The sequence below is a fragment of the Pygocentrus nattereri genome, chromosome 17, assembly GCF_015220715.1.
Source record: "Pygocentrus nattereri isolate fPygNat1 chromosome 17, fPygNat1.pri, whole genome shotgun sequence".
Taxonomy (NCBI): Eukaryota; Metazoa; Chordata; class Actinopteri; order Characiformes; family Serrasalmidae; genus Pygocentrus; species Pygocentrus nattereri.
The window spans coordinates 24,890,543-24,902,460 of NC_051227.1; the positions used below are offsets into that span (position 1 = coordinate 24,890,543).

An 11,918-nucleotide genomic window follows, 5' to 3' on the forward strand; every position below is an offset into this window, starting at 1 on the left:
GTGATGGGGGTGATGAGCGCTGCTGAGGGGACAAAACGGCTGAAACGCTGATGCGTTTTTGTCACGTTGAAGCTGAAACGGTCCGAAAGGGCGCATTTAGGCCCAGTCCCATTCCGGCCCTCGCCCCTACCACTCAGCCCTTACCCCTCAGTGTTGTAAGTTCACGTCTACAAGTAGAGTGTCCCGAGTTTTTTGCTGAGACAGAAGATTAGGGCGATGTTTTAGGGCTACATGGCCCCCCAAACTGAGTTTTTTCGGAGGTAACGGAGTGTTAAGAGAAAAGAAATCCGGCAAGATGGCGGCCAAACAAACCCACAAATGTGAGTATTTTCTCCGTTAAAAATGACAATAACCATTCAATGTCGTTTCAGTGTTTAGTGGTCCTTTTCTTCATAACAAGCATAAACATTGCTAGTAGGATGATGTCTCGGTAGCTAGTTAGCTAACGTTAGCTAACTTACCCGCTCCACCTTAAACGGTGCAGCAGTTACATTCTGGCGCCTCAGGCATCTGAACTGCTGCGCCATTTAAGGTGGAGCGGGACGATTTCATCAAGAAGCTGGCAAATAGCTGACTTCACCTCCATATTACCGAAGAATTAGAGGTGTTTGATAATAAATAATTGTGCCCACCTCTTTGAAGGCTTAACTATGATTCCCTAAAGCCCAGCAGCGAGGTTGCAGAACCTCACCCTCCTCTGTTATCACTGCAGACTGACAGGGTCGCCGAGAGAGCAGCGCCGGTAGCCTGTTCATGAAGTAATGTTCTGTTTTATCTGAGGGTCCCATTTCTTAGGGGAAGATTTCAAGCACTACATCTATGGAGTCAAAAAAAGGGTCAAAAAGATTTTGAGCTTGTGAAACGATGTTCACAAATGTACTGAAATTGGTAGCTTGTGGACAAGGTCGCACTTGAAAATAAGGGCTAGGGGTAAAAATAAATGGGATTGGGCCCAAGAGGTGCCCCCACAAGCAGAGAGCAAGAGGGGAAGTTTGTGGTCATGGCAACACTGTTTTGAAGAGTTTCCAGAGGGACTAGCTTTGTTGAACTGTTGAAAGTAGCAAAGAGCTGCAAGGAGCACTGACCTAGAAGCCAAGCACGATTCTGTGGCCACAACCAGCCAGCCGCTAGCTCCAAACCACACTCCAGCCTTTAGCTGCCTGATACAGTTTATACACGAGCCCAAAAAACAACATTCATGACTGATGGCTGCACTTTGACTAGTCGAGTGCCTGTGCTGCTCTTGTGTGGTGCACCATGTGCCCTGAAGAACGGCAATTTGTTCCAATGTATACAAGTTATGTTGAGGAATGACAGTAAACACCACTGGACTTGACATGACTTGAAAAGTATGATTAAAGGATGTTCTGGAGTGCCCAATGCACAAACATTTAAAAAAGATTTGAAAAGGCCTGTATAATGAAAAATTGCTTTTTAATGTAAAAGAGATTGGTGTAGAATGCAAGCAAACCTTGTATAAGTGTACAGTTCACTCCCTAGTCCATACATAACCTGCAAAACAATCAGAGGTCATTTACATGTATTAGTCTTCAAGCCACAGGAATAAAATATCCTGTTTACTCTAAGAGACAAAGAGGTGTTGGAGAATGGTCATGTAAAATGAATTATGATATATAATATGGTGGGATACATAAAACCAGACAAACATTATCAGTGAACCTCAAGGGAAAAACTAAAATGCAAGAAAAAGTTCTACACCAGTCATATCACAACACATTAGCTGCAATTCAGCTGCAGTTCAACCAATATACTATATTATGCTCATCACATACATACATTATATACAATATACTCTTTACATTTGCTCAGCTCAGAAATGGAGCACAAGTATTAATGAAGTTGCATCAAAGAAAAGATGTCAGGGGTCTCGTTCCAGCAGATAGGTAGGGTTAAAAGACTGAGCTCCTGGGGACATTTAAATTTTGAATATTTCAAGCATTTAAGGATTTTTTCAAGCTCTACTACCTCACTATATATAAGTGTCTATAAATTTTGTGTTGAAGTTTCAGCTTATTTTGAATAGTGGTCAGCTCGGGTTATAGCTATAAAACACAGGGGTTCTCTGGCCCTCGGATTTGTTGAGATTTTTAATATATCCCTATTAGTTGTTCAGTTTGACAACCCTGCTTTAAGCTGTACACAATAGAGGAAGCCAAGGCCACTCAGAGAAGGGCAGTATTTTGAAATACACTGAATGGGCTTTATTTTGTAGTGAATTTCTGAGGATAATAAATATAATAAAGTATTTCTGACTGCGTATTTATTAACCACTAAAAAGAAAATCAGTCTAAACAGTGGACAGCAGAACACAACACAGTTTAGTTTTTGCTAAATAATTTTAAAAGTAATTGTGCAAAATTCATAATATTTTATACAAGCAACCAACACATCTGTGTTATATTAATAAACATAAGCTCAGTTTCCAACACCAACGAAATAGCATAATGTAACTTAATCCATTGATGAGACAAGTTGTAACAGGCTGAGATGCTGATGTAAACATGACAAAACAGTGTTTTTAATTTGATGCAAACACAATTCATTTAGTATAGTTCCATGTTGTTTGAAGAGGAGGAGCTTTCCAGCCTAAATACATACAAATATGTGCATCAAAACAAATGTTTTAATCACAAAGTAGAATAGCAAATATTAGCAAGATAATAATGAAATATTTTATTTACATGACATCTGTTGTAGTTACGAAGCACCTCATTAAACTGGCTGAATTACTCAGTCACATACTCACTCACTCTTGTTTAGCAGGCAAAATATTCTCCACAAGGGACAACATTCACACTTAAATAGCTTTTGATGCTTCACAAGAGCAGTGCTTCACATCATGATATTATGTGTCCTTGTGTATAAACTTATATATAGGATATAACCTATATTGGATATAAACTTGTGAATTTATATGAGGGGGATGTAAACTCTCAGTGCTTTCCTTATGTGACTTAGGAGTAACAGCATATTTAAGCTAACTTCTCCGTGTGGAGTCTGTACTAGTAACAAAACAGCTACTTTTAAGGTGCATAAACACTCATAAGGGTGAATGTGGAAAAATATCTTTCTGATTGCTTTCAGAATTCTCATATGAGTCTGCTGTGGTAATACAAGAAGATGACCAAAAGTACATTTTAAACCTTTAACCACATACAAAATCAATGTAACATTTTACCCCGTGATATTTCTTCTCTACTATACAGTCTCACCAATCTCGCCACATTAAGTTCCTGCTTTTTGTGAATGCTGTTTATATTATTTACATGGTTCTCAGGCAGAACATGCATATCAAACACGTAAATACTTACTAATGACAATCGGAAACTGTGACAATCCCAGTGATTTTTAGAGCTGAAGCCCTTTCGCTCTTTGGGACTCGAGCAGTACCTAGTCTTCCAATATAGACAGTGGAGATTCCATTACGGGAACCTGATGGAAATACACAGTGACACTTTGGGTCATTCACGATACCCCTAGGGTTTTAAAGTACACAGGTCAGATAGAGTTGTTCATTTTACAGAAGGTTAAAAGTTAAAATCAAAGTTCCATTTGATATGATGTCAAAAGGTGAGAGTGGTGTAGTCCAAATGGCCTAAGGTTCAAGCGTAGGTATCAAGCTGACATAGGTTATGAGGTAAAAGCATAGTGAGTGTATGCATGATGGAACATGAAAAGGGAAGAGAAAATTCACAGGAGAACTGAAGCATGCCATTCATAAGTGGGAACTTGTGACATTTTGTGAATCCTCTGCCCCCTTAGTACAAACTGAGTCACCAGAGCAACAAGGACATAAATTATTTGAATCAGAAATTCCAGACCCATAACAAATTTTGCCAACACAGATCACAGTATCTAAAGATATCCAAACTCAGCCTTCAGTCTTGTTAAAGAGATCTTTATGACCTTACTACTTACTAGTACTTACTACTGGTGATTTAACTACCTTGTGAACACAGTACAGCAGCACAGTGTATACATGAACTGTAACAATATAATAGACACTATATATGAAATATAGGAAAGCACAATCCCTTACACCCTAATAGACTGTCTGCATTTTTTTAGTTAGAATACATAAATAAGCTGCATCATTCATAGATCTAATGTGTAGTTTTTGGTGTCCTGCAAAATGTAAACTTATCGCTGCTGTCGGATCAAAACCTTGTATCTCCAAAAGGGGTCCAAAACTTTACAGGAGAAGGAAAAAACACACTTTACTTTTAATGTAAGTCAATGGAACCAGACTTTTCCCAAACCATTCTGGATCGTTTCTTTTGGTCTGTTCATCATGAAATTTATGAATGTAAAGGCCAACAGGTGCTTCTAAAGTATTTAAAAAACTGAAAAATGACAAAAATGGAGATACAAGGCTTTGTTCCAACAGCAGCATTATTTTAAAAACACTGAAACCTATTTTCCTATACAGTATGTAAGGATCATCTTTCCTCATTGACTATTAAATATGACTCCACATTGCACTGAATAAGTCTAAAACTGCTCACTAAATACTGCCATCTTTCTCACCTTTTCTCTTACACTCATTCACTATTTCTAAGTATATCATGTAGGTATGATTTTTCCTAATTACAGTACTTGCATTCACTTATTCCAAATAACAAATGCTGGTTTTAGTAGTATATCTATGAAATATCTTGTTCTGAATGAGTATATGATTGTTTTTCATATATTTCTGTAAGTACAAAACATTTGCTGCATTAAAATTGGCGGTCCTAATTTATTCAGTTTTGTTTATGTTTTTTTTTTCTGGCTGAAATTTCACAAGTCATAAGTCTACGAGTTGAGTTGCAAGTACCTGAAGAATCTGAGTCAAGAAACTAGCCACTCATCATGTGGCTCCGGTACAACTTGAGTCCAGTTCGCTGCTTCGAGTCCCCATCTCTGTCTGGTAGTCAAAGGACCGAAGCTTTTATGTAACTAGCACTAACCTTTTCCTACAGACTATCAAAGGCAGTGTGTAAGCACAGTGGATGACAAATACCAGCAACGTCACAAAGAATTGGCCTCACCAAGATTGAAGAAAAAGCAGAATGACAAGACACCACACCCAATGTCAGCTTCTGGGTGGACAACAGCAGTGTCCAACTACAGGCGGTTCAAAATAGGTAATCAGATATCAAGCTGAGGCTGAACTGTCCACCAACCTGACAAAGAAATGACTGTTACTTGTGATCACCTTTTTGTTCAGGGGGTCAGTCCTAGAGGTGAATCAGGAGTTGCAGCAGAGGGATTGCCACTGAAGCTGTTGTCATCATGCCAAGTATGGGATAATAAGGAATGTCAGGTGGCCACTCAGTCTGATGTAGTAAAGGAGGCCAATAATGTCTTAGGGCCGTATGGAGTCCAGATGAACTGAATGGTCTGGGCTGCCATAAGGGATTCAAGGTCAACCCCAGTACTGACACATGGTGTCGGAGAGTCAGTATGTCTGTATGTCACAGCTTGGCCCTCTGTAGAGACAGACACAAGCTGATTTTCCAAGTAGGGGAGAATCTTCACACCCAGTGCTCTCAGTGGCTCCAATACAGCCTAACCAAATTTGGTGAATACCCTCAGAGCTAGCCATCGACCAAGGGGTACCACTTGCCTGAAAGAACAGCCAGAGAACACTGGTCATATGCAATATGTGAAAAAGCAAGAGCGTATCATGCCTTGGAGGCAGGGAATAAAAAGGGATCCTGGTCTAAACACTGTAGTGCCAGTTTAACAGTGCTTAGCACAGAAACTAGGCGAAAACAGATACAAACAATCTAATCTTCAGAGCACATGTAGTCATATAGTCAGGATGAAAACAAGTATCCCTAGGAGGACTAAAAAGAATATCTAAAAATCAAATCCATCATTGCTATCTACAAGGCATTGTTGTCAGAACATGCTAGCATAGCAATTCAGTGAACTTTTAGGCAGGTATGGTAGGTTATAGGGTTATAGTCTGTTTGTAACACTGTGAGTGAGAACTCTTGATGATAAATCATTCAACTTATGCACCAAGGCAGTGACAAAGATATCTTCGTCTTCATTGGCACTGTGCACTTCTCAGAATAGCACCTGTCAGAAAGGTTAGCTTCTAAACTTGATTGAAGCTGCTTCTCTATTAGGCACATGGACATCATGCTGCAATTCATGCACTGGTTGGTCAGAGCCTTCCCGAGGCAGAACTCATGGCAATTATAGGATTCTAGCAGCACCAAACAAAGAAGCTCCATTAGGTGCAGAAAATCCTTGTAACCTCTGTTAGGGCTGAGGAGTAGGTCTTAGTTGGTGAGTTAATCACTGGAACTACAGTGGCTTAGCAGATGGAAAAGCTACTGCTAAATAAAATGGCAAGTTAGCTTCAGTATCTAGGCAGACTGTTATCAAATCTCATAAGCTGTAATGGCTGGCATTAAATTTGAGCATATGGTTAGGGTCCAAATCATAGTGTATAAAGTGGAGAACCTAGCCGGTGCTCCACTTGTGGTCGCGCAGACTAAGCAGCTGCCGCTGTAGCAGATAAATCAGAGAGGTAGCTTCTGAGTAGCATTGGTGGTGGTTTATTCAAATGGCGCCAACTGGAGTTATAGGAGAGGAAATAGTCTCGGGGGCTAGTGATAGTAGCTTACACTAGTAACCAGTCGTGTGTAATGCCGCTACTGTGGGGAAACCAGTGGTAGCAGTCTGAGCTAATAACTAGCAAAGAGCAAGGGAGATAATCTATGGAATGCAGCAGTAACATCAGGTGCTGGTCAGCCAGAATAATCTGGAGTGAGTCACAGCTCTTACAGTCCATTGAGAACAGGGAAATATATGACTGGTCACTGCAAGAACATGAAAGAAGGTGTTCTCCATATAAACAGGGGATATACATCACTGGCTGCCATGCCACCATGTGACTTTGTTGTGTAAGATCTTAGCCCACGCACAAGTGCATGAGGAATATTCACTTGGCTTCACTCACCAAGAACTGTGGTGTTCAGTAGGATCAAAACAGTACAATCAAATGAAATGCAAATAAAAGTATATTGCTAGTAGCTTGCCACTAGTGGCTAACAGCAGATATGAAGCAAAACTTTAGATTCATATCGGATATGCATAGCAGAAGTATTTTTGTTGAATTGCAGTTGATCTCAGCCTCAGACTATCTGCACACAGTGCAACATGGACCACTGGATGTATAACTCATGCTTAAAATGACCACAGATATTGGAAAAGTACTAAATCATAAAGTCTGCAATGCACAATGTCAAAACAGGCAGATATCTATACATTAAGTGTGACACCTGTGTGATTGCTAACTATTAGAACATCATCAAAACCTTCAACATCAAATACGTTTTCAACACATTTCAACATTTATTCTCATTGTGTTGGTTATCAGGTTTAATGAGAGGGTAATGCATGCATTATGCCCCAGTAGATAAACAATGGAACCTTGAAATTGGATGAAGAATTATCATTTAATCTCTTACGTCAAAAATGCTTGTCATCCAAAAGGAGCCCTCTTGACCCAAACCTCACTTATATTTGTCTAGTTCTCCTTAGTTTATTTGGATGAGAGAGAAAGTGTTTTCAAACTGGACTCCTCCACTCCACTAAGTAGGCCAGTAGTTGTAGCAAGAATGTGAAAAACTGAGATTTACTGACTAAATTTGGACTGTTTTAGATATGTTCTAAACATATCTCCTCTTTAAGTAGAAGAGGAGATTTTATATTATATTGAATTTGAGTTATTTTTGTGCATGCAGTTTTGTGTACAGTTTTACATTTTTGCCATGTTTGTGTCTGACAGTGAGAGAAAAAGTGCAGATTTGGAACTCTCTGTGCAGAACATAAATTGTATACCATTGGAATTAATTACATGTGTGTAATAATTTATGTAATTATAGAAGATCATGAAAATCATTGAAACATGCATATACATATATTCAAGCGTATACCGAAGTGAAAGTAATAATTTTAAGCATTTAGTTTAAAAAAATTATGATGACCATTTTATTATCTTAGTTTAATGTCATTTCAATGTGTTTTGGTCCTCAGGTGGCAGAACTCCTGTACCATTTAAGCTGGAATGGGACAATTCCATCAAGAAGCTGGCGAATAGCTGACTTCACCTTCATATGACCGAAGAATTATGGGTAGGTGATAATAACTAACTATTGCATCCTTGTCTTTGAAGGCATATGATTCCCTAAATCAAGGCAGAGCAGCGAGGTTGCTGAACTTCACCCTCCTCTATTGTCACTACAGACTGGAGGGCCACGTACAGAGCACCGCTAGTAGCCTGTTAATGAAGTAATGTTCTTGTTATTTGAGGTTGTCCCATTTCTTAGGGGAAGAGTTCAACCACTACCCCTTGTAACTCAGTTCCAAGGGCCAAGGTGACATGGGATTGGGCCTAAGTCTGTTGCCCTCAGTGAATCTGCATAGCTTATTTTTAAAGACTATTTAAGACTTGGCCTGGAAGAGGACCTTTTTTGGGTTCTGGACCTTGACTCCATCTCAGTTGTTCTCACTCTAATTTGGACTGGATTTTGTTTTCGTTTGGGCTTGGTCTTTATTTAGTCTTCTCATTTGGGCTCATTTCAAGTGTAGTATTAACTGCATGCCATATTGTATGTACATAGGCTTTCTCCATGTTGCTATGGGTAATCATGCCTTGCCTATATGCTGCTTTTTTGGCAAACATGCTGCAAGAGAGGTTGTGCAATTACGAAGAATATGATGGCTGATTCCCTTTGATTTTGTGTTTTAGCATGCCATATGTAGATGTCTGCTTGATGTTCGATAAACATGCCATAAATATTATTTGCAAGACATTGGCAATTATAAAAAAGAAGTGTTCCATTAATACTAATAAACTGCCAACTGAGGTTGTAAATTAGGTATTTTTGTGTTTTATTTTTTTTATCAGCCAATGCTTGTTCACTCTATAGTGCAATATGCAATTAGGAGCTATGTTCACCAGCTGAGCATCAGTTAAAATTCTACATCAACATCAAGAGAGCTGTAAATATCAGCCATCCTTCTTTCAACTCACTCTCAAGCTTTGCAGATGAAAGCACACAGGCATTTAAAAAGATAATAAGAAGGTAAATGGTACTAGATTCCTCAAACAGAGGCGTTCTCAGATCTTCTCTTCAGATACAACGCCAAGATGACATTTGTTTCTTACGCCAAAGGAAAAAAGATATAATATGACAGCCATCAAGATGAACAGTTAGTGATGTATTTCCAGGCAGTATGTAGAGCAACACACTTAAACTGGGACATATTTAGTCCCAGTTGACGTTTTCATATTCTCTTTGTGTTAAAGTACAGTAAACAGTTGTTAAGCAAATCTTACAGTGTAGTCAGGCTGTATATAAATGTAAATATAAAGCATTGGTGGTTTAGTAGTTCAATAATGAAGCATAGCTGGAAGTTTACTCATTAGAGCAAGGGTCATCAGTAGTCTCCATGAGCTTATTGAACCACACCAACAGAGTAAACAGATGAAAATAAAGATTCTGGACCCTGAGATATTCCCTACGGCACTAACACAGATACACATTTTTACATCAATTAGTCTATACTAGACTTAATGCATTACCTCACAGGTTCTAATATTTCTGCTACTCTACTGTATTCCCTCATTTAATATGCATTATGAGGTAAATTTGGTGCTGTAACACTAAAGATGTTTTTCTCTTGTCTTGGACTCAGCCATTAGTTTCTCCACAATTTAGAAACTACCATTTAGAAAATGTATGGGCATTTGTATTTTCTTTCTTTTAATTGTCATCAAAGTGCTCTGACCTATACTCAAGCAAACTAAATCATTTCATCTGTTTGCATTTGATTTAGCCAACTGGCATTGGTTGGGTTGATTCAGAGCAGGCAGTGAACGACTCTGATACACAATTGGCTTCTGAAAAACTGAGAAGACTCACTGACACCTGACTAAATATAGACTGTTGGAGTAATATTCTAAACTTTTAACCCATACTACATTTGTGTAGCTTTCTTTTAAAAGACTCACCAAACTATAAAAATCCAACAAATCTAGACTGGAAGTTGTTAAAACTAGTTAAGGCCTTGAAGAGGACTTAATTTAGCTGGGTCCAAACCTTGATTCAGTCTCATTTGGTCTCCCTCTCATTTGGTCTCATCCTTGTCTGGGTTTGGACTTGGTCTTGACTAGGTCTTATTCTCATTCAAACACAATCTTGACTTGGTCTTTTTCTCATTTGGATTTGGTCTTGACTTGGCCTTATTTTCATTTGGACACGGTCTTGACTTGATCTTGTTCTAATTTGGACACGGTCTTGACTTGGTCTAGTTCTAATTTGGACACGGTCTTGACTTGATCTTGTTCTAATTTGGACACGGTCTTGACTTGGTCTAGTTCTAATTTGGACACGGTCTTGACTTGGTCTTGTTGTTATTTGGACTTGGCCTTGAATTGGTCTCATTCTCATTTAGACTAGGTCTTGACTTTGTTCACATGTGGACACAAGTGTAGTGCTCTTGATTACAGCCCTATGGGGAATGCAACACAATTTGATTCATTTTATTTTAGATTTAATGTCCAGAGCAACAAACTGAAAACTCCAAATAGTTCTTCTTGAACTCTTGATTTTTTTATTTCAGAGTTGCCTAATGACTCATACCTCTAACAAACCATAATAAAAATGTAATACCACACATTATTCTAATTAAAAGTTCATAAACAAGCCCCAAATGTTACTTTACAACAATGTTTACAAACAACAGAAATCAGCTCAACATCTGCAAATGAATTAGCATAATCAGTTCTGCGAAGAAAATATTGGAAAAGGTCCAGATTCTGACAACCGTGCATCATAAGTATTTCATAGGTCTACTGATACAAATGAAGTGTCAATAAGGCCATATGTTGCTATGGAGATCACCTACCACAACTACAGTATTGTCAGTGCCTAACTTCAGAGAGAGTTTTCATCAACAGGTCCAAGTGCTCCTTCCAATTACTCGTGTTGTTATGCTTTTCAGATCCCCAAACATCAACGGAATGAAGCGTATGTAAATGAACACTGCACTTCAGCGAAGATGCTTTCAGAGAAGCAAAACTTTAATTAAAATCAAACACAGCTTTAACTCTTGCAAATGAGGTGATGCGATTCGAGAAAAAAAATCGGTAAACAAGGAGAGCACCTCCCTCCAAACAGCTGATAAACAACTGGTATGGATGTAACAGGAACTGTGAAGAGTGAAGAGCTTATTTATGGAGAAAGTGTAAATCTGTGGACTGAAATATTCAGTGACATCAGAGTATTAAAAGTGGGCAAGTACATATTTCTCACACAGTTGTTGACTATTTGCAGTTTATCTGTGACTTCAGTGTGATGTCTTCAACTATAACTTTATAGCCAGATCAGAATTAACCCAGTAATAAATGTGACAGGTACAAAAACACTACACATTAGTGTCAGCATATTCTCTTTACAAATATGCATACATTGTTTAGTGTCACTGCTAACCAAATGAAATAAAATATGTTCCAGTTTGTTAACAGATACTATTCACACATTCAGTATCCCACACAAGAGCCATGCAGTACTTTTTTTTCTTTTTTTGTTTGCTTAATGCAAGCAACAAACAAAGTGTTGTAGTTCTATCTTGGTATTGATATTATTTTGGATGCATTTTAAGATGTTCAGATTATAAAAATATGCAGAATGTTTTAAAGTCTTTCATTTTAAAAATGTCTAGCTGGGAATGAATAACAAAATGTTCAGTAACTACCGTAGAGGAGCTTTAATAAGGCTACATGACACCTACAGTCAAATGTTTGGTTGATTTTCTAAGGAAAACGCACTCCTGCACATTTCAATACACAATTACTGTTTCTATGCTGATTTTAACATATTGAGGGAAAA

General features: G+C 38.4%; 1 long non-coding RNA gene across 1 annotated transcript; it reads left to right on the forward strand.

Moving 5' to 3' along the window:
* Positions 1 to 72: 72 nt before the first annotated feature.
* Positions 73 to 11,587, forward strand: LOC108427011. The gene is made up of 3 exons (XR_001857818.2): positions 73 to 320; positions 8,059 to 8,156; positions 11,032 to 11,587. It is a non-coding gene; the product is annotated as an uncharacterized LOC108427011 (long non-coding RNA).
* The last annotated feature ends 331 nt before the right edge of the window (positions 11,588 to 11,918 follow it).